The sequence below is a fragment of the Asparagus officinalis genome, chromosome 5, assembly GCF_001876935.1.
Source record: "Asparagus officinalis chromosome 5, Aspof.V1, whole genome shotgun sequence".
Classification (NCBI taxonomy): domain Eukaryota; kingdom Viridiplantae; phylum Streptophyta; class Magnoliopsida; order Asparagales; family Asparagaceae; genus Asparagus; species Asparagus officinalis.
This window is the reverse complement of record NC_033798.1, coordinates 11,205,028-11,229,326: the sequence shown is the minus strand read 5'-3', so window position 1 is coordinate 11,229,326 and position 24,299 is coordinate 11,205,028. Positions and strand designations below refer to the sequence as shown.

At 40.5% G+C, this 24,299-nt stretch overlaps 1 long non-coding RNA gene across 1 annotated transcript; it reads right to left on the bottom strand.

Moving 5' to 3' along the window:
* Positions 6,826-23,946, bottom strand: LOC109843028. The gene is made up of 4 exons (XR_002247485.1): positions 23,896-23,946; positions 17,028-17,097; positions 16,774-16,862; positions 6,826-7,172 (listed from the first exon to the last, which is right to left on the bottom strand). It is a non-coding gene; the product is annotated as an uncharacterized LOC109843028 (long non-coding RNA).

Sequence of the window (24,299 nt, the reverse complement as noted above, 5' to 3'; positions counted from 1 at the left end):
CACCGGAGAGAAAACCTCATTATAGTCAATACCTTCCTCCTGTGCATAGCCCTTCGCAACCAACCTAGCCTTGAATCTCAACGGAGTGCCTTCAATGCCCTCCTTCTTCGTGTATACCCACTTGCAACCAATTGCTTTCCGCCCCTTTGGAAGCTCAACAAGCTCCCATGTATCGTTCTTATGAAGAGATTCCATCTCCTCCTGCATAGCCACCTGCCACGAATCAGCCTCCGAACTCTGCTCGGCCTCTCTGAATGTAGTAGGCACTAACTCATCGATACTCTCCACCGGAAGTGCATACGCAACTGTGTCGGCATACCGTGCTGGCATCTGTATGTTTCTCCTCTGTCTCCTAGCCGCAATAGAATCCTGAACCTGAGCCGTCGGTTCCTGATCCTGCACATTTGTACTCGTATCCTCCGTGTCATCGTCGTGCTCGCCTGGCGTCACCTCAGTCGGCACCTGCATGGATACTGTACCATCTGGACAATGTGGAGCTGCATCGATCTCCACCACCTGCGATATCTCCTCCGTCGGGTCGCTCTCCACCTGATGAGAGCTGGGAAGCTTCAAGATAGAAGCCTCATCAAATGTGACGTCCCTACTCAGAACAATCTTTTTATCAACTGGATCCCAAAGCTTGTATCCCTTGACACCACGCTTGAATCCTACAAATATGGCCTTCCTAGCTCGAGGTTCCAATTTATCAGTTCTAACATGATAATATGCAGGGCACCCGAATACCTTGAGCTGGTCATAGTCATGTGCTGGCTTTCCCGACCACATCTCCATAGGGGTTTTCCCCTCAATCGCAGATGAAGGCAGCCTATTAATGAGGTGGCTCGCATATGTAAGTGCCTCAGCCCAAAAGATCTTCTCCAAACCACTCTGCGACAATAAGCATCGGATCTTCTCCAGTAAAGACCGATTCAACCTCTCTGCCACCCCATTTTGCTGCGGTGTATGACTAACTGTGAAGTGTCTCTCTATGCCCTCGTCTCGACATAGCTGCTGAAAGGGGTCAGAAGTATACTCACCACCGTTGTCGGATCGCAACGTCTTGATCTTTCTCCCAGTCTGCAGTTCCAATCTCTTCTTCCACTCCACAAACAAATCTAGGACTTCACTCTTCTTCGTCATGGTGTACACCCAACAACGCCTAGAATAGTCATCTACAAAAGTGACGAACCAATGTCGACCACCAAGTGATGCAGTCTTGGTGGGACCCCAAACGTCTGTGTGCACGTAATCCAGGATGCCCCTCGTCTGATGAATGGCAGTCCCGAACTTCACCTTCGTCTTCTTGCCAAGAACACAGTGCTCACAGAACTCAATCTTCCCACTCTTGGCTCCCTTCAATAGCCCCTGCTTGCACAATGTCTGCAGTGACTTTTCACCTGTGTGCCCCAATCTATAGTGCCAAAGTCTGCTCATGTCCGCTTCTGAAATAGCCGAAGCAACCTGGCCAATCTCGGTGCTTCCCTTCAGATAATACAAATTCCGATTGCGGACTCCCCTCATCACCACCAATGATCCCTTAGTAACCTTCGCTACAGCGTTTTCGAAAGTCACCTTGAATCCCTTCGCCTCCAAAGCTCCAACTGAGATAAGATTTTTCTTCAGTTGAGGAACAAATCTCACCTCCTTCAACTCACGGACTACTCCATCGTGCATCCTAATCCGCACGGTACCTATCCCACAAACGCCACAGGATTGATCATTTCCCATGACAACAACGCCCCCGTCGACTTTCTCAAAAGATGCAAACCAGTCTCGCCTAGGGGTCACATGAAAGGTAGCGCCGGAATCAAGCATCCAATCTGATGCATCCACATGGTTCACCTCCGGAGTAATCAGTAGAGAAAAGCACGAATCATCGGAATCATCGCCTTTCGCAATGTTCACCTCATTGGCCTTCGGGCCCTTTTTCTTGCCATTCTCTTTCTCCTTGAGCTTCGGGCAGTCTCTCTTCCAATGTCCCTGCTCCTTGCAGAATGCACATTGGTTCTTTGTTAGTTGGTGACGGCCTCTAGACTTTGACCTCCCTCTGTTACCACCTTTCGGATATGGGCTTCTACCTCTCGTCGACAAGGCCTCTCCTGAAGTACTAGCGCGGGAAGTCTCCTTATCCTTCCTCCTCAAATCGTAATTTGTCAAAGCGTTAGTCACTTCACTATAGCTGATAGAAGATCTCCCGTTCAACAAAGTGAGCACGAAGGTATCATACTCCTCATCCGGTAAGGAGCCCAACAAAATAATCGCCTTGTACTCATCCGATATCTTCTCATCAACATTCGCCAAGTCCGACAACAACTTCGTATAGTTGTTCACATGAGCCGCAAGCGAGGTGCCTCTGGACATCTGGAATCTGAATAACCTACGCAGCAAGTGCAATCGGTTCTCAACACTCTTCGTAAGGTACTTATTGTTGAGAATTTCCCACATCTTCATCGCAGACGTCACCCCAATCACATCATACTTCAGCTCCTGTTCCAAACAGGACCTGATCACCCCACAAGCGTTCCTATTCATTTTCTCTCATACCGCCTCTTCATATTTAGGTGGCCTTTCGTGGACCATGATGGTCTCTTCCAAATTCTGAGCATTTAACGCATCCTGTACGTCGCTCATCCACAAACCAAAGTTGATTTTTCCGTCATATTTCACCACACTTATTTTGGTATTTTGAAAACCAACTTGTATTGTACCCGCCATCGATTTGCTGCTTTCACCTTCTTCTCCCATTGCGAACTAACTCCAAATTGTAGAGAAAGAACAAATTTGATAGAATTAGGAACCACCCAACTGAACCCTAGATCGGATTCCAAATAGATCTCCTATCCACACGAGGAAAGCGAAATCTTCAACGGCAACTCCTAATGCTATCTCCACCGAAGCCGAGAACTCCAAGAACCAAGCTTCACACAAAATCTTCCTCCACCAAAAAACCCTAGATCTGAAATCTGGGCTCTGATACCACTTGTTGCGCGCAGCGGAAATTTCGGCAGCACTTCGGCAACACAACAAGAGAGTCAGGTCGCAATAAGACTTCTTGTTTCTCAAAGGAAAAAAGAATCTGAAGCCTATATCCTATCCAAGTAGGATATTAGCTCTTCCTCTCGTCAGCTCTAGGACTGCGCGTCGAGGGACCCTAAAAGCTATTACAAATCACACAAAAGCAGTACAACCAATTTTAACGTGGTTCGGCAAATTGCCTACGTCCACGGGGCAAGGAGGGGGGAGATCTACTAATAGAGGGAGAGAATACAACTAGGGTTTACAAAAGAATCTCACAAATAAAACCCTCGCGGTTTCACATAAAAAAGTCTTGAGTTTAGAGTTCATATTGTAATTGTATCTCTTAAAAGTTCTATATGTATTTTTTAAATGTTGCATTATACATTAATTAGAAAATATACCTCTTGAGTTAAGTTCCAAATTATTGCATTTTACACCTAAGTTTTCTTAATGTTTCTTACAGCCATTGCTCTTAACTTTCAGACCTTGACTCCTAAATATAAGTAGAATATAGCTAATTCTATCTGACAAAATTTACTTTTTTTTATTTTTTCAGGATTGAGAAATTAAGTCTTTTAGATTTGCAGTTTGAGGCGATCTCTTTATTTTGAACCATCACAGGTACTAAATTTATTTTTATTTTTATTTTCTTTTATTATTTTCCATACATTTGTTTCTATCATAATTATTGCAGTTAAATTATATATTTGTGTTGTTGTTGTTGTTGTTTTTGTAATAATCCATCATTGTAGTTTCATCCAGTAATGTACTTGTTTTTTTTATGTTTTAATTAATGTTTTTTTTATGTGATCGATATGTCTTCTATGGCCTCGTTTGGTAGGCGGGAATGAGGTGGAATGGAATGACATTCTCACTTCTCATTCCTTTATACCAAACAAACCAACTTTTTAGATGTTGGAATGACCATTCCCAGGGAATGACCATTCTCACTTTTTGTGGGAATGGGCATTCCAAGTGAGAAGATAGGGAATGGTCATTCCCATTCAAGAGAGAATCAAATCAGTTATTTATTTTTTAATTATACCCCTATTAATCAACTGATTTCCACATTAGTAATTCTGACATCCTTTTCATATGCAATATGCATCAACTGTGGATATCATTCTTTATATTTTTTTTGGACCTATGAAAGATGCGATAATCTTTTATTTATTTTTCTTTAATTTTTTAAGACTAAGAAATAGTGAGTATTGTTTAAAAAATATAAATAGAACATACACTTGAGAGATAACATGCGCAATAGTATAACATGCACAGAAATTAGTATAACATATGCATAAATAAAATTGTTTAGTTATTATCATTAATGTTTATTTTTATCTTATTAAAAATATATGTTGTTGTAAGAACATTATTAGAAAATGCGATTCCATTCTCACTTGTGGACAAGTGATACCAAACATGGGAATGAGAACGAGATTTTCATTCTAGCCTCATTCTACAAAAGTACCCAAACATGAGAATGGGAATGACCATTCCATTCCCACATACAATCCATTCCATTCTTTCTTCCATTCCATTCTCACTTATGTCCATTCTCGCGTACCAAACGAGGCGTATGAGTATTTAGAATGTCATCTTTTGGGTCTCATTCAACAATGACCCAAAAAGTTACACTGTTTTTACACATAACCCCATTTAATTCAAAGTCACAAAGGGATGAAAATTTGTGAATTATCTATAATTAAGTTAATTTATATGTTATTTCAATAGTAGTTCTTTAAGTCCTTTATATTTTAAAGTTGGTGTTTGAAATCATTGAAATTACTATTTAGGTCTCCTATTTCTTGTGTTGCTTTTAGAATAAGTACCTCATATCATTGAAATTGCTATTAAATCGCATGTCTATTAAATTATTCAAACTAAGTGACTCAAAGCAAGAGTAGAAGTAACAATTTAAGGGATTATAACTTGAAATAGTTATGAGAGTTGGGGGGACTTGATTGTAATCTCAATTATTTGAGGAACTGGTTTTGAATATGAATATATATAAATAGCAATTTCGATAATTTGGGTCACTAATTTAAAAATATGAAAGATTTAAGGTATCGATATCGGAAAACCCCTTATTCACAGTATATTCACACAATCACCTTAACATCGTTGTTGTTGATGTTAAAAGTTAAGTAGTGGGATTTATGGTGGATTTTGGAGAATTTAGGGTCCTTTAATCTCCTTTAACTGCTGATTGCTAAGTGGAAGAGAGTCTTGTATATATGCAATACGTTAGAGAACTAGAGTTGGGTTTTTCGATGACTCCGCCGATGATCAAGTTAGTTGTGATCTAAAGTAGAGAAAAATGATTTAGTTCTCTTAAGTGTGAGGAATTTTTCATACCTTCATGCAGTAGGCAACATGTCTATTTATATTAGATCTAGAAGGGTATTTTTGTAATTTTACCACAATCCAAGCATTCAGCTTAATCAGCTGATATTTTACAAGTGTTGGCAGCAGGTAGTCCAAATCACCCTTGTATTTATTGTGACAGTAACAGAGGGGTTGCGGCGCTGGCACAATCCGATTAGTCATTATGACTCCAGGAGAGATGTAATGATGGCTTTGACTATGTTTATTAATGTGATAGTGACCGGCTATTGTTGCTAGATTTGAGAAGGAGTGCATTTCGTCTTGATCCTTCAAGAGATGTCGAGTGAAGACGCCTCTTGACTCAGTTTGCTGAGCGAGGATGCCTCGGATATCTAAGAAGGTTTGAGTGAGGACGTCTTTCGAGTCGGCTTTCTGAATGATGAGAAGTGAAGACGTCTTTCGAGCTGGCCTTTATAAGACTTGGGTCAGGTTGATGTCCAGTTGATCCATACGTGTGTCGCTTTCTAGAGTAAGATTTACACTTAGCGATTTCTATGATATAACAATTGTACCTGTATTTTTTGCAAAATAAATGTTAAGTGTTCATGTTTAACATTATTGCATTTTGATATATTTTGATCTTCTCTAGTTTATTCATTTCGTATGAAAATTTTGGGTTAAATGATGTCAATTTTAATTATAGCATTATATAATTTGAACATTATTATAAAATCCAAACAGGGATATATTTTTTAACCTCAATCAGAGAGGTTTTTCGTGCTTTAGAAAGGGATGCATGTCACTCAATTTTTTATATTCTATTAGGAAACAAGTGATTGGAACACGATAGAATATCGGTGAATTGCGATAAAACCGTGCTTAGCACGTAATAAAGTACTAGTAATGAATTAAAAGGATATCAATTCTTGTGCCGTTAAACTTTGTAACTTTTTACGTGAATCCAAGGATTGATGCCTCTTAGCTCATACGATTTCACTTCAGTCTCCCCACAACAACAAAAGACAAATTGATTGACATTTAATAAGATGAAGGATCTTACAACTAAGATGAAGACAAGGGTAGGTGTTGATTAGGTAATAGCGTCATGGACCTGGAGGATCGAAATTTATATTTTATGGGAATATATTTTAAGGATAATAGCTCACAAAGAATACTACCTGGTAAGATGATCTTTTTTTGAAAAACTTCTTCTTTGCTTAGATTAGATAATAACTTCCTCATTCTAACCGTTTTAACTATCTTTGCTAGAAAAATCGTTCAAAAAATTCTATAAAAACTTCTAATGAATTCATCACAATTTTGTTAAATTTAAAATGGATTTTGCAGGAAAACGTAAACTTTTTTTTTAACATCAAATGAGCGAACTAAAGAAATAGTTTTGACGTAAGTCTAGCATTGGACAGGTTCAACTTCTTTGCCATCAACAATCATACCCGAACTAGTGGCATTTGGACATAATTCAATCTCGGCTGCTAAATAATATTTAAAACACTCTCTCGTTATCAATCTCCTCCATCACTAGTTTGTAAGCCACAAGAATCACTAGTAAATATGCTCACCGACATAGTAAGCAACATGAAAGCATCAAAATGCCAAAACTGACTTACGTTTCCTATATTTGGGAAGTGTAGAGGAATATTAATTACAACTTTGACAAATTAAACTTTCTTCAGCTATCAAAATCTGCAGTAGTCATATATAATCGAAAGCACAACTCCTTGATTCATAGGGGGAAAAGACCCCAAAAAAGGCATTGCACTAGTACAGCCATGAGGATATTTATGAGCCAGCGATCAGCGCGAGAACTGCAAAACAATTAATACCCAAGTTAACGAATGGCCGTATCCGTAATAAAAACATTAATATAACGACATGGTATAAGAGAGTTTTAAGTACATAAATCATGAATTGCTCCTCAAACAAATTGTGATATAAAAACCTTAACGAATCTCATTCCCTCCTCTGAAGTCCGAAGATGATTACGGCATGAATATAAAGGTTTAACTCTCCTCGCTCCTCGCAAGAGCGGAGTTTGAAGAGAGGATATATCTAACCATCTCCATTTGCCACTTGAGGACTGAAAGGTCCAACAAGACCCAATCTTTCTCACTTGTATCACTGTCAAAGAATCACTATCAAAATCCCTATATGTATACATATGCACATGTATATGCATACATATGTATATGTATACATATATACACACAAACATACATACACACACAAAAGAGGGGCAGAACAATAAGGGTGAGGGGACACCAGATTAACATGTACACTACTATGAAGTTAATAGCAATTGGTTTAAGACAAACTTAGTTATTAAGTGGACTTGCGCAGCCACAATTATATTTAAGTCCACATATCCATACATATACTCAGCTTATCATTATCTTTTTAATGTCTGATCCAGGCAAGGACAAAGGAAAAAGTGTGTATGTGCATAGGTGTGTGATCAGTGGCGGATCTAGGATTTCTAGAAAGTGCTGTCACTATGTAATTAATACAATTATAGAACTTATAACTGTTGGTGTCGAGTTTTCATATTTTGAAAAAAATTACATATATGCATAATCATTAGTAACATTGTCAAATACGATTCTCTCAATTAGTGGCTACACAATTAGTGGGGCAACATAAGATTTTAGTGGGGTCAACTAACATTTCAGTGGTGAGTTTTTCGGTGTGAATGGTTTTTAAAGTGCATGTGTATCATAGTATGTTAGACATTGTTAGGCAAACATGTGGAGCAAAGTGGGGTCACTGGACCCTACTTTACTCCATGTAGATCCGGCTACGTGCGTGATGGGTATGAAGTAGTGGTTCATTTTGCTAAATGAGCACTAAAGAGGTGTGTACCAATGGTGAAAGTGCTAACCAGTGTTATCGAGGCTCAAGGTGCAAAGCGGGGTGCAAAGCGGGGCACAAAGCCTCCTTATGTGCACCATGCGCAAGGTTACTGCGATGCGCGCGCCTGACTAAAGCGATGTGCGCACCTGAAACAGATCTTTCCCAACATATGATATACAAGTATGAAATATGATTGTTCATAATTTACGAGTTAGTACTGTTAATTGCTAGTTAGCATGAACTTGTTTGAAGTTATAATTCAGAGAGACACTCAAGTAGATGTTTGAGATCTTTCATCTATATATGAACAATTTTTTCCATAATATCATTGTTACTTTAACTGACTTTAAAGTTGCACACTTATACTAAGTCACTAATTACTTTTTTTCTTTTTATAGGTTAAAGATGAAGAGATGGATAATAAAGTAGCAAGAATCAATCAAATATCTCAATTCTCAAACTTTGTAGAAATAAAACATCAAAAAAGAGTAAACTAGATGCCTAGAACATCAAAAAGAGTCTATTAGATGTATTAAACATGTGTAAAGAAACTCCCAAGTACTCATTATCAATCAATGGTTCACTACATGGATATTTCCAAGGTGCAAGAGGACTTAGACAAGGAGATCCATTATCTCCCTACCTGTTTGTAATTGGAATGGAGTATCTATCAAGGAGACTGGACTTTCTTAAAGAAGACAGATTATTTAGATTTCATCCCAAATGCTCAAGAATGAAGATTACTCATCTACTATTTGCAGATGACCTTCTGTTATTTTGCAAGGCTGACATGAACTCAGTTTCAAGATTAAATGACTGTCTTAAGGAATTCAGCCAAGTCTCTGGTCTGGAACCAAACTCTGCCAAATGCTCATTATATATGAGTGGTATTGATGATGATTTGAAAGCTCAGATAAGTTCCTATCTCAACTTCCCAGAAGGTGTTCTCCCTATAAGATATTTGGGGGTTCCTCTTATCTCAAAGAGGCTCTCATGGCTGGATTGTTCTCCACTAATAAATAAAATTTCAGAACACTTTCAAAACTGGCAAAATAGAAGAACTCTGTCCTATGCAGGCAGATTGCAATTGATAAAGTCAGTTATTCTAGGAATTCAGATTTTCTGGACAAGTAATTCTTCAAATGGGCTCCCAATGGTATACTAACTGGCTTCGTATCCATGCTAACATGGAATCGCTGTAGAACATTCTTCAAATAAGCCATCTGTGTCAAACAAATTCTGTCCTTCTTCTTGTCTCTGCCGATCTCCATCCCTAGAATGCGCTTCGCCTCATTCTAGGAATTCAGATTTTCTGGACAAGTAATTACATTTTGCCAATCAAAGTGCTTGAGAAAATTGATACTTTGATAGTATGTGTGTTGAATTCCTATGGGGGCATAAAATTCACCTGGTATCTTGGTCTTCTATCTGCCAGGATCTGGAGCATGGAGGACTTGGAGTTTTTTCCGCAAAGGTATGGAATTATGCTTCTGCTGCTAAACTCCTATGGTTGATTCATCTCAAAAAAGACATACTTTGGATCAAATGGGTGCATGGAAACTATCTAAGGCAAAATAACATTTGGCAAGTTCAATTAAAAGATAATGATTCATGGATGTGGAAGCAATTACTAAGAGTGAGGGATTTGTTGATAGGAAAATTTGGAAATGTTGATAATCTTCTAAATGTTGTTGCTGGATGTTGTGTCAATGATTCAGTTAGTATCTCTTCAGTTTACAGGAAGATAAATCAGCAAGCTCCTCCTACTATTCTGTCTGAAACTATTTGGGGAGGATGACATTATCCTAAGCACTCCTTTATATTGTGGTTAGCCTCTCTTTCCAGGCTGTTAACACAAAATAGACTGTGTAGAATGAGATTATTAAATACCAGCCAATGTGTTCTATGCTCCAATCAGATGGAAACCTGTGAGCACCTCTATTTTGAATGCCGATACTCTGCAACTGTTTGGAATAAGATCATGGATTGGCTTGGCTATAGATGGAAAATTTGCAAGTGGAATCAATTAACAGCATGGTATGGTAATCTAAAAGGGATTGGATTTAAGAAAAAAATTGAAGAGGATGGCTTTGTCGGCAGCTGTCTATCTAATATGGCAGGAGAGGAACCTCAGATTATTCCAGCACAAAGCTAGAGACCCTGATAAGCTTTTTCGTGTAGTCAAGATTACAATTTATGAAAAAATTTTGAATGATAACATCCCAAATCATGTTAGGGACTATATAGAGAGCTTATAGGTTGTTAAGTCTGGGTTTTTTTCTACCAGACTTCTTGATGTCAAAGAGTGACACTGATGTACTGTTAAATTTTCCATACTTGGTATAATGAATACATTTTTTCATTGACCAAAAAAAACATGTGTAAAGAGCCAAAAAAAAGTAGATTGTCATTAAAGGAACCAAAGATTAAAAAAGAAACCAAGAAAATAGTATATTTTCAGAAAAAATAGAAGAAAAAAGCATACATTTACAGCTGCCCAGAGTTGTGGTCGCCGGTGGCTTCTCTAAAATTGCCGGTGGCGTCACCGTTGGTCACCGGAGATGGGAGAAAGGGAGTGGCGAGCAGTCGAAATGAGAGAGAGAGGGAGGGAGGGAGGGAGGGGGAGAGAGAGAGAGGGAGAGAGAGAGAGAGAGAGAGAGAGAGAGAGAGAGAGAGGCAGAAAAATAAAAGCAAAACCCTAAAGAATCAATTGGGTTTCAGAAAATATCAGGTTTGATACCCAAAACCTAGTTCAAAAAACCATTTCTGGGGCGCATGCTTTGGTGCGCCCCACCTCAGGCGCAATGCGCTCATGAGACGCAAGGAAGGCACGCGCCTCATGAAAGTGCAGACCGCAGAGCCCCGCCTCCGGTGCGGAGCGCAATTGCACAAACCTACATCACCTAGTGCATCGGGCATGCCCAGGACGATTGCCTCAATAAGACTGGTGCTAACCATACTGAAGCAATTTCCCCATATAGATATACATATACACTAGCTAAATTTCAGAGAATATTGAAGCTTTTTGTCCTCTTCACAACTCTAAACAAGGAAGTCTTTATCTTATTAAGGCATAGCTGCTTCAAAAATCTTAATGCCAATCCCTCAAAATAATAACAAATAAATAAATAAACAATCCTACTATGCATTTGAATCTATCGTGACTTATTCTATTTCTTTTGCTTTCTACAATTAGAGTTGCATAACAATTTCAAATATTGATCCATACAGACACTAATACATGACTTGGCTATCAACAATGAATCAAAATTCAGAAAAGACGATCATGTAACAAAAGAAAAGCACACAACTGCTTATGTTTTAATAAAGGGTTTTTCCTGGAAACCATCTTTAAGATAAGGTCATTCTACAGAAACTACTTTTTATTTGCCAATTTATACGTAAACCACCTTTAAAGGATTTTTTGTTGAAAATCAACCATCTGAGTCCATTTTACAGTTATGTTTTCTCTGTAATTGACCCATCTAACCTCAATTAAGGATCATCTTTCTACTATACTAGGAATTTGATAGCTAATTATTACAGCAAAACAAAAAAAACTTAACTGAAAAGTGATTCAAGGTGGTTAGTAGTTTAAAGGTGGTTTATGCATAAATTTACAATGAAAGGTGGTTTTTTAGAATGGCCCTATTTTAATGGTGGTAACTATGAAAAAAAAACCCTTTAATATATAACTAACTATCCCCCATATGTTGTTGACATGTAGAATGGAAATGATACGAGGAAAGCAAAAAGGTAATGATGGTTTAAGTAGAGATGTTAAATGGGTGGGTATGGGTTTAAATGGGCGGGCCATAAATGGGCGGGCAGGTTTTGCCCATTTACCCATTTATAGCCCATTTAACATTATTTAAATGGGCGGGTTTTTACCCGCCCATTTAATAAACGGGTCGCCCATTTGCCCATTTAACTATAGTACATATATATGTATAATACTTTTGGGGTGTTTTTTGTAAACTTTTAGGGTTTTTTTTGTAAACTATTGTGGGCTTTTTGCAAACTTTTTGGGAGCTTTTTGCAAACTTGTTGGGGCTTTTGATAAAATACTAACAAAGATAGGAACATAAACAAAGAAAAACAAATACAGACAAATTCATGATTGAACCATTTACAAGCCTGGATAAAAGTACAGACCTCACACATTTGCAAAATTAACCTCAAATTTCCAAACCAAAAACCTAAAGATCAATAACAAAAAAATTGCGAGTATATTTAAATGAATTAAGATAGAAAACACAAGGTATGCAAGGATCTGTATAAGATCAATAACTTGATATAAACGCCATCATAACTATCAGCAACACGATCACGATTAGTAAGGACAATCTACTTAATTACTTGATAAACTAGAAGAGTAGTAAGTTCGTCTATAAACAAAATAGTAGCACAACCATAGTCTACTTATTTCTCATCTTTCAAATGTTCAGGCATGAACAGGATCATGACAGAAGAAAGAAAAGACCAGGAAACAAAGATCAAAAGGGAGGGATTTATGGCCCATTCAGCAGCTTCAGCAACTTCAGCAGCAGCAGCAGCAGCACGATTAAAATTTATATGACTGTGCATGAAATGTTGTGCACTAACCACAGAGTTACCGTGGAACGACTTCTGTAAAACTATGACAATAACCGTGACCCAGAACATGTCCAAATCAAGATAGGTGCATCGTCTAGTCGATGCTATAATAGTAAATAGCCAAGGAAAAATCTCATATCGGGATGTCGATATCGAGAACATAGCCATGCTATGAAAGCACGCTTATAAATCATATTTTTAACCGAAGTCGTCTTCATGCACAGTCTCTCCTATTGGAAGACAAAGGTTGGTCAATCAACAACATTTTCCATAGGATCATGCATGTCAAAGCAAAGTATCAAACCAGATAAATAGTATATGTATACACCGAGTTTTTATCTAACCATGATATTTCAGACACACCATAGGAAACCGACATGCCATTCATACCTAGTTTACACTTAGCAATTATTTCTAGTGAGCTTTTATCATTTAAGACAAAGTTTATTAATATACTCAAACCGCTTAGAGCTCTAAGTCACTAAGCTCTGGCAAGACACTAAAGTGAAGCAACTAATATAAATTGATTAATGCACTTGACCAACTTGGCGTGTGCTTTTATAAATACATATTGTACCAGGTGAACACTGTAGAACTACAATAACTAACCTACACATGGATGCGGTCACTTCATGTGTATTATTAAACACATAACTACAGTGGTGAGACCTAACCGTGCCTTGTACATTGTATAATTTAAAACCTTATTACTGCACGTGGCACTTCTTTATATGTCTGCTGAAAGCCTATCTACTTGTTATAAAATTTAAAACTGTGCACATATTTGTGATGCTATTGTTTGCCTCGGCTATGAACTATATGAAATATATAATGAATGGCTAAGTTATAAATCAAGGAAAAACCCCACAAGAATTTTAACTAAGAAAAATCCTAAGATGCAAGGAAAAATGTTGGCATGAAGAAAAAAAAATTTTATATAAAAAAAAGAACTTTGAGGAAGGATGCTTGCATAATAATAATGAGAACGAATTCAACAAAGAGCAAGACAAAAATGCTTGCCGTCGAGAGGGTGATGGCGATGTTTGGGGACGGCGATGACGACAGTTGTCATCACTGAGAGGCTCAACGGGTTCGACAGGGGCTGTTGGTGTGCGGTTCTACAACTGGATCTTCGTTGGCATATCGTCGAACATGTGGCGTGCGATGGAGGCATTGATCGGGTGGTGCTAACGTCGGCTCGGTGTGGCGTCGGAGGCTGCAACATCACTGAGGTGTTGACAAAGGCGGAGACGAGGCGCTGGTCGTCAGAGCTCGTCGGAAGCGGCTGACGGTGGGGGGACTGGCGGCGCAAGCTTGGAGGTGGTGGGAGGTTGACGAGGAGGAGGTCAGAGAAGATGAGTTCGTGGTCGCGGAGGAGCAGGGGAGGGCGCGGTTGTGGTGGAGGTTCGCCGGCGACGCGGTGCGAGGAGCTCGCGGCTGCACCGGTTGGAGAAGGGGGCTGATGGATGTTGGGTTCGTTTGAGAGAGATGAAGGGAGGAAGAAGGAGCACGTGGGAGGGGGTTAGGATGAATAATTGGTTTGAGGTGGCGTGAATAACGAGGAGAGGAGGGCTGTTGTACGTTGATTAATATAGGAGAGTTGGGGTTGCTGTGTGATATTAAAATAAGAGAGATTAAGACCAGGCGTGGGTTATGGGAGAAAACGTGGGAATAAAGGTTGAGGGAATCAGGGGAATATCCAACGAAAAATCATGAGGAAATTAAGGAGAGGGAAATGATTATGGAGTAAAAAGGAATGAAATAAATATGGAAGAGAGAGATTTTATCACGGGAATCAAGTGGGCTAGTATGGTATGAGAATAAACTTGATTATGAGGTGATTGAAGAGTGATTAGGGGATTGATTGGAAAAGAATTTGGAAGGAATTCAAATTCAAATTAGAGGAAATTAAGAGGGAGAAGATTATGACATATATTTGCAAGATATTCAGAATAATAATATAACAACTAAATTTTCATATATGTGTATATGTACTAATGGACTAAGCTCAAATTTACATAAATTTTTTTTTTCTAATAGTATCAATAGTTAAAATAATTATTTAAAATATTCATTATAGCTATTAATATTTCACAGAATTAATACTTTCAGGACTATATATTTTATTATTTATTTATTTTGAAAACTCAGAAAATTCCAGAAATTAGGAAAAGTATTAATATAATATAATATTTTAAATACTAGAAAAATTTATTTAATTACGTATCAAAATTTACGGTTGTTACACCGTTTAATGGGATGGGTTCACCCACTCAGCATTTGATTTACTTCAAATCACACCTGGGGGTTATTTCTGGTAATGAGCCTCTGATGGTACGGTCCTTCGTTGGCACTCTTCGTGGAGCTGCTTTCGATTGGTATCACCGCCTCAAGCCAGGAAGCATGAATAGCTGGGATGACATGGAGACTAAATTCCTCGCTAACTTCTTCAATGACGACACCGAGATATCCATCGGGTCGTTGCTTGACGAGAAGCAAAAAGACGGAGAATTGGTTGATACCTTCGTCAAAAGGTTCCGGAACAAGGCGATGAACTGTCGGGACACATATTTTAGACCAGTTATAGCAGTTTATTTTAGTATGTACAATTGTAATTGCGATACAAATTGGAACTCAAAGAAAAAAATCGTTTGCACGCAACAATTTATACGTGTATGAACGTCAATTGCAGCTGTAACTTCTCAAAAATAAATAGAAATAAATTGTAATTCCACTCACAATCCACTCCCAACAAAAGTTCTAAAAACATGACATTCCCAAAGAACACATACAAATTATTTTTTAATTTTGATCAAATGTTGTAGCTAATCAAACTTTCCAATTGCAACCTCAGCAACAGCCGCAGCAACAAGCACCACAACAATCTCGGGGGAAATGGCAACAACGGCCCCAGAAGCATAAATCTTCGGAGCCAAGATTTCATAAAGTGTACTCCTTCAAAGATGACGAAGTTCCCGGCATCTTTAAATACCTGTTGGAGAATAACAAAATCCAGTTGTCGGCGATCGTGGATCAAGAAGGGGCTAGCAAAGTGACGGATCCAAAGTACTGCGCATACCATAGAGCGGGAGGAGGAGGGAAGCCGCCAGAGAGAAAGAGGAAGAGATTGACGGGGGGGCAAATGGGCATTTTTTGGATCCTATATTTAGTTTTTCTTCTGGGAACGCGGGCGGGCAAATGGGCACATATACACCGCCCATTTAGTACCCGTTTAGTGTGGATTAAAATGAACCCGCCCAATTAGACCCTTTTAACTAAATGGGTGGGTTTTGGACGGGCTACGTGGTAGGCGGGCTGGGTGGGTAAATGGGTATGGGCAGAAATTGCCTTCCCTAGGTTTAAGGAATGATGAACATGAGCATGGTACAACTACGTGCGACATCTAATCAAGGAATCTCTCAGCTCAAAAGAGCTGAACAACTGTCTTCCGGTAAGAAACCAATTAATATACAAATTTTGCCTGATGTCAAGGGTTCCAGTTTGGAAGTAAATGATTCTCACTCACGTTCTTAGCAGGGGGTTTTGTTATTCTTGAGGTTGGATATCTTTTCTAAACTTCAGGAGCAGAATCCCCCAAACCCCCCCCCCCCCCACCCCTCCCCCCCACCCCACCAAACACACACACAAAAAAAAAACCTCCCCCCTTTCCCGCATAGCAACTGAAAGATTCCCTATTGTCATACTTAGTCAACAAAACTGATAAGCAAAAGTCAATAAGCAGTGTCAGATAAATGACACATTAAAAGAAGTAGTTATATGGAAAGAGAAAATGCATTCTGATTGCAAAAGCTACATTTTGATTTAAAAAAAAGTATTGGAACATTTAATATCACCAAGATATTGCTTATGTTTCAGTCTGAAGACTCAAAAGTTAAAGTATCACAGAAACACAGTAAGAAGATGCAAGGAAATATAAACAAAAGAAACATAGCCCAAACTCACCTACATTTCTTTATAAACTCCAATCAAATTGAATCATCGATTATTGTCATTCTCTACTTCGTCAGAATCTGAGTCACTTGCATTATAACCTAGTAAAAATTTGTAAAGACAAACAGTAATCAGACCCCAAAAAAAAACACTGCTAGCAATGTAAGTGTTGCCTCCCTAAGGAAATAGGATAATCAAACTTTGTGCTGTCATGTTCTATTTATAATTAATAAGTTTCTAATGCAACTATGAGAGAGATAGCAAACCTGGTCTTTTTTTGCTGACTTTCCATACTGAAGGTCGATACTTTGACACTTTGCTAATCCAAGCCTTCGCCTGAATGACAAAAATGTTCCAAATTGAAATAACCAAAAACTTGCTGGAAGAAATTGCAAAACCAGTGGGGAGAAACAGGAGAATCCACTCGTGTAAAAAAATACATGATGAAATAAAAAGTATATAAAATGTCATGGCACCATGCACATGAAAGAAATTTTCTGAACATAGATATCACCAAAATAGTCATCCTGCATAATTATATCCTTTAAACAAAGAGGAAAAAAAAATCTGAATGGTAAAAAAGTAATACGAAGTTGATAAAGGTAAAAAAGTTGCTCTATCACAGTCCATATACATAGTTTGCAAACAGAGCCTAAATATAATTCTGAAAAAAGAGTACACATGTCCTAAAGGAAACCCACCTTCCAGCCTACATGAACAAAACGGGGAACAAAATTATGTATGTACACTTCATAAAGGAAAATAATGCTCCCTGACTATCCTTCCCTTACCCTTCTTTCACATTCTCTCTATCTTCCCATTTTTGGCCCTTCTACAATTTTACCCAATAGTACTCAGCCAGAGAAAAGATAGCCATTAGATATCCCTACGAACAAAAATCAAAAACATCGTAAGGGAAAAGTTTATACGCCTCATAAACGAAAACAATGTGTGCTTCCTCTCTCAAGTCTTAATAGAGATGGAAAGTTTTTACTTTTTCCCCCATTTGTATCCAATAATATCAAGCGCAAAATATCATGAGATAAACAGTGCACAAAGGAAAAAGGGAAAAAGAAACAAGGGTACATATGCCTGTTGCGCGCAGCGGAAATTTCGGCAGCACTTCGGCAGCACAACAAGAGAGTCAGGTCGCAATAAGAATTCTCGTCTCACCAAGGAAACAAGAATCTGAAGCGGATATCTCAACCAAGTGAGATATCGGCTCTTCCTCTCATCAGTTCTAGGACTGACCTGTCGAGGGATCCTAAAAGCTTTTACAAATCACACAAATAGCAGTACAACCAATTTTTACGTGGTTCGGCAAATTGCCTACGTCCACGGGGCAAGGAGGGGGAGATCTACTAATAGAGGGAGAGATTACAACTAGGGTTTACAATCACTCACAAACTAAACCCTCAAACAAACTCTCAAATCCCTCACAAAATCTCTCTACAAAAGAATGCACAAAACCCTAAAGAAGGGACTAAATTAAACCTCCTGCGCACCCTTTTCTCCTCTGCAGCCGCAAACAAGTCCGTGCACTCTGTCCTTGCTTTTTCTGCAGCAGCCACGAATTTCCCCCTGCCTGCTCACCCAAAAAACTTAAGGAGAAATCACAAATATATATATATGAATTCGGGTGGGCCTTGGTAAGTCACGTGGGCTAGGGAGTTGTCCGCTGGCTTTTTGTCCGCTGGATGCTTCATTCACGCGGATTCTTTTCCAGCTCGTGGTCCCCACAATAAATGCGTTCACACAAGAAGAACCAAACACGAGTGCAATTCACAAATCAACGGTGTCCCACTTGTTGTGTCCAGTACGAACTCAATCCACAACAAGTCGAGAACCCGAACGAGAGTCCAAACAATCTCACCCCCATCAAAATCAACTAATCCAAACCGGCTGCATCGTAAAGACTGCCTATGTATCCTCTTGCCCAAGGAATCAAGCCGAACATAGTTCACTCAAATGGCCGCCATCGGCCTCAACAATCACGAATATGCAACAAGTTTCGACAATGATCAAACTTGTTGCTCGGAACCACCTTAGTGAGCATATCCGCTGGATTATCCTTCGTGTGGACTTTCACAATTTCCACATCGCCATCTTCAAGAACATCCCGAACGAAGTGATAACGAACATCAATGTGCTTCGTCCGCGCATGAAGTAAACACATACCCTGTCGTAGACCGGCGCTTATCCAAATCCCCAGCATAATCCGAATCAACATAACAAATGCATAACTGCCCACCTTTAGTGTCCCGCTCATAAACCAAACTAACATTGAGCGTACCTCGAATGTACCTTAAAATCCATTTCACGGCGTCCCAATGACCCACTCCTGGATCGTGCATGTATCTCGATACCATGCTTACCGCCTGTGATAAATCTGGTCTCGTACATACCATCGCGTACATCAAGCTCCCAACCGCGCTCGCATATGGAGTCTTCGACATCAACTCACGATCTTCAACTGACTTTGGTGAAAGACCAGCTGAAAGCTTCAAATGGGCTCCCAAAGGTACACCAACTGGCTTTGTATCCATGCTAACATGGAATCGCTGTAGAACTTTCTTCAAATAAGCCACCTGTGTCAAACAAATTCTGCCCTTCTTCTTGTCTCTGCCGATCTCCATCCCTAAAATGCGCTTCGCTTCACCCAAGTCCTTCATCTCAAACTCATTTGAAAGTTGAACTTTCAATTCATCTATAGCCGACCTGGAAATAGAGGCAACCAACATGTCATCGACATAGAGCAACAAATAAATATACGCACCTCCTTTCAACTTGCGAAAATACACGTAAGGATCAAACTGGCTCCGAGTGTACGAATGACCAATCATAAAACCATCGAATCGCCTATACCACTGTCGAGGAGACTGCTTCAAACCGTATAGCGATTTCTTCAGTTTGCAAACTAATTTTTCCTTCCTTGCAGCTCGGAATCCCAATGGCTGAGTCATATATATTTCTTCATCAAGATCACCATGAAGAAATGTCGTCTTCACATCTAACTGATCTAACTCTAATCCATATTGTGCCACCAAAGCTAGCAAAATCCGAATCGAAGAGTGCTTCACCACCGGAGAGAAAACCTCATTATAATCTATTCCTTCCTCTTGTGCATAGCCCTTCGCAACCAACCTAGCCTTGAATCTCAACGGAGTGCCTTCAATGCCCTCCTTCTTCGTGTATACCCAAATTGCCTTCCGCCCCTTTGGAAGCTTAACAAGCTCCCATGTATCGTTCTTATGAAGAGATTCCATCTCCTCCTGCATAGCCACCTGCCACGAATCAGCCTCCGAACTCTGCTCGGCCTCTCTGAATGTAGTAGGCACCAACTCATCGATACTCTCCACCGGAAGTGCATACGCAACTGTGTCGGCATACCGTGCTGGCATCTGTATGTTTCTCCTCTGTCTCCGAGCCGCAATCGAATCCTGAACCTGAGCCGTCGGTTCCTGATCCTGCACATTTGTACTCGTATCCTCCGTGTCACCGTCGTGCTCGCCTGGCGTCACCTCAGTCGGCACCTGCATGGATACTGTACCATCTGGACAATGTGAAGCTGCATCGATCTTCACCACCTGCGATATCTCCTCTGTCGGGTCGCTCTCCACCTGATGAGAGCTGGAAAGCTTCAAGATAGAAGCTTCATCAAACGTGACGTCCCTACTCAGCACAATCTTCTTATCAATTGGATTCCAAAGCTTGTATCCCTTGACACCACGCTTGAATCCTACAAATATGGCCTTCCTAGCTCGAGGTTCTAATTTATCAGTTTTAACATGATAATATGCAGGGCACCCAAATACATTAAGCTGGTCATAATCGTGTGCTGGCTTTCCCAACCACTTCTCCATAAGGGTCTTCCCCTCAATCGCAGATGAAGGCAGCCTATTAATGAGGTGACTCGCATACGTAAGTGCCTCAGCCCAAAAGATCTTCTCCAAACCACTCTGCGATAATAAGCATCGGATCTTCTCCAGTAAAGACCGATTCAACCTCTCTGTCACCTCATTTTGCTGCGGTGTATGACTAACTATGAAGTGTCTCTCTATGCCATCGTCTCGACATAGCTGCTGAAAGGGGTCAGAAGTATACTCACCACCGTTGTCGGATCGCAACGTCTTGATCTTTCTCCCAGTCTACAGTTCTAATCTCTTCTTCCACTCCACAAACAAATCTAGGACTTCACTCTTCTTCGTCATGGTGTACACCCAACAACGCCTAGAATAGTCATCTACAAAAGTGACGAACCAATGTCTACCACCAAGTGATGCAGTCTTGGTGGGACCCCAAACGTCTGTGTGCACGTAGTCCAGGATGCCCCTCGTCTGATGAATGGCAGTCCCGAACTTCACCTTCGTTTTCTTGCCAAGAACACAGTGCTCACAGAACTCAATCTTTCCACTCTTGGCTCCCTTCAATAGTCCCTGCTTGCACAATGCCTGCAGTGACTTTTCACCTGTGTGCCCCAACCTATAGTGCCGAAGTCTGCTCATGTCCGCTTCTGAAATAGCCGAAGCAACCTGGCCAATCTCGGTGCTTCCCTTCAGATAATACAAATTTTGATTGCGGACTCCCCTCATCACCACCAATGATCCCTTAGTAACTTTCGCTACAGCGTTTTCGAAAGTCACCTTGAATCCCTTCGCCTCCAAAGCTCCAACTGAGATAAGATTTTTCTTCAGTTGAGGAACAAATCTCACCACCTTCAACTCATGGACTACTCCATTGTGCATCCTAATCCGCACGGTACCTATCCCACAAACGCCACAGGATTGATCATTTCCCATGACAACAACACCCCCGTCGACTTTCTCAAAAGATGCAAACCAGTCTCGCCTAGGGGTCACATGAAAAGTAGCGCCGGAATCAAGCATCCAATCTGATGCATCCACATGGTTCACCTCCGGAGTAATCAGTAGAGAAAAGCACGAATCATCGGAATCATCGCCTTTCGCAATATTCACCTCATTGGCCTTTGGGCCATTTTTCTTGCCATTCTCTTTCTCCTTGAGCTTCGGGCAGTCTCTCTTCCAATATCCCTGTTCCTTGCAGAATGCACATTGGTTCTTTGCTAATTGGTGGCGGCTTCTTGACTTTGACCTTCCTCTATTACCACCTTTCGGATATGGACTTCTACCTCTCGTCGACAAGGCCTCTCCTGAAATACTAGCGCGGGAAGTCTCCTTATCCTTCCTCCTCAAATCGTAGTTCGTCAAAGCGTTAGTCACTTCACTATAGCTGATAGAAGATCTCCCGTTCAACAAAGTGAGCACGAAGGTATCATACTCCTCATCCGGTAAGGAGCCCAATAAAATAATCACCTTGTACTCATCTGATATCTTTTCATCAACATTTGTCAAGTCCGACAACTTAGTATAGTTGTTCACATGAGCTGCTAGCGAGGTACCTCTGGACATATGAAATCTGAAGAGTCTTCGCAGCAAGTGCAACCTGTTCTCAACACTCTTTGTGAGATACTTATTGTTGAGAATTTCCCACATCTTCATTGCAGACGTCACCCCAATCACACCATATTTCAGTTCCTGTTCCAACAGGACCTGATCACCCCCACAAGCGTTCCTATTCATCTTCTCCCATACCGCCTCTTCATATTTAGGTGGCTTTTCATGGACCATGATGGTCTCTTCCAAATTCTGAGCATTGAGCGCATCCTGTACGTCGCTCATCCACAAATCAAAGTTGATTTTACCGTCATACTTCACCATACTAATTTTAGTGTTCTGAAAACCAACTTGTATTGTACTCACCATCGATTTGCTGCTTTCACCTTCTTCCTCCCATTGCGAACTAACTCCAAATTGTAGAGAAAGAACAAATTTGATAGAATTAGGAACCACCCAACTGAACCCTAGATCGGATTCTAAATAGATCTCCTATCCACACGAGGAAAGTGAAATCTCCAACGGCAACTCCTAATGCTATCTCCACCGAAGCCGAGAACTCCAAGAACTAAGCTTCACACAAGAATCTTCCTCCACCAAAAAAACCCTAGATCTGAAATCTGGGCTCTGATACCACTTGTTGCGCACAGCGAAAATTTCGGCAGCACTTCGACAGCACAACAAGAGAGTCAGGTCGCAATAAGAATTCCTGTCGCACCAAGGAAACAAGAATCTGAAGCGGATATCTCAACCAAGTGAGATATCGGCTCTTCCTCTCATCAGTTCTAGGACTGACCTGTCGAGGGATCCTAAAAGCTATTACAAATCACACAAATAGCAGTACAACCAATTTTTACGTGGTTCCCCTCAAACAAACTCTCAAATCCCTCACAAAATCTCTCTACAAAAGAATGCACAAAACCCTAAAGAAGGGACCAAATTAAACCTCCTGCGCACCCTTTTCTCCTCTGCAGCCGCAAACAAGTCCGTGCACTCTGTCCTTGCTTTTTCTGCCGCAGCCACGAATTTCCCCCTGCCTGCTCACCCAAAAAACCTAAGGAGAAATCACAAATATATATATATATATATATGAATTCGGGTGGGCCTTGGTAAGTCACGTGGGCTAGGGAGTTGTCCGCTGGCTTTTTGTCCGCTGGATGCTTCATTCACGCGGATTCTTTTCCAGCTCGTGGTCCCCACAATAAATGCGTTCACACAAGAAGAACCACCACACACACAACTAAACAACAAGGAGAACTTGTAGATAACTGCCCTTATCTATACTTTCGTCTATGACTTCCTAGCTCTCAACTATCTTGATAGCACTTATCGCACGTAGATTCGCATTTTGAGAAGGATGAATACGATGGGAGCGATAAGTCCAGTAAGTGCTAAGAAACGAGTCGAGGGGTGATTTGTTCTACTGAAGGTATAAATTTTGGGAGCAAAAAACAAAAGAATTGCCTGCTAATTTTTAGGTCTTACTGTTTTGCCTTTTCCACAAATTTTACAAAAAAATTAACCTTCATAGAACATCTTGACAGTTGACAGATATAAATTTCCAAACTTTTCTTTTGCAGTCCTTTTCTAGAGGAATTTTCAGTTCATTATCTCAATATGTCACAACATTGTTGATAAAATGCATGCAACTTTAGGGTTTGGGGTTCAGCAAAACCTAATATCAACCAATCGACAACAAGACCCCAACCAAAGATCTCACCTTTGGCTCGTTCTTCCGCAACCGTAAGCCATGATAGTACATCTGGCCCACCAGACCAGCGCATCGCCTGTCCCTCCCTTCGCCTCCCTCAGCGCGTCCTCTGGAACCACCTACGGATGCAGTCGGCGACGACGGAGGGAGCGCCCTGCCCGCGGCCATCTAGGAAGACGCTGGGGTCGCATGGAAGTGGGCCCCGCCAGCTTCTGCAGTTGAGGTGGAGCTTCGAGGGAGGAGGAGGCGAGCGTTTTGGCAGGCTGAGGGTTTGCTGTGTTTACATCGCTCGGAGGCGATGCGTCGGCCGTACGATTTGAGGTCGGGCGACGGCGGCGGCGAAGAGGAGGGGATGCGTTTGCCCATACATATAAAGGAAGAGCAAGTGCGAGAGCCCTTGGCTGCCAAGGAAC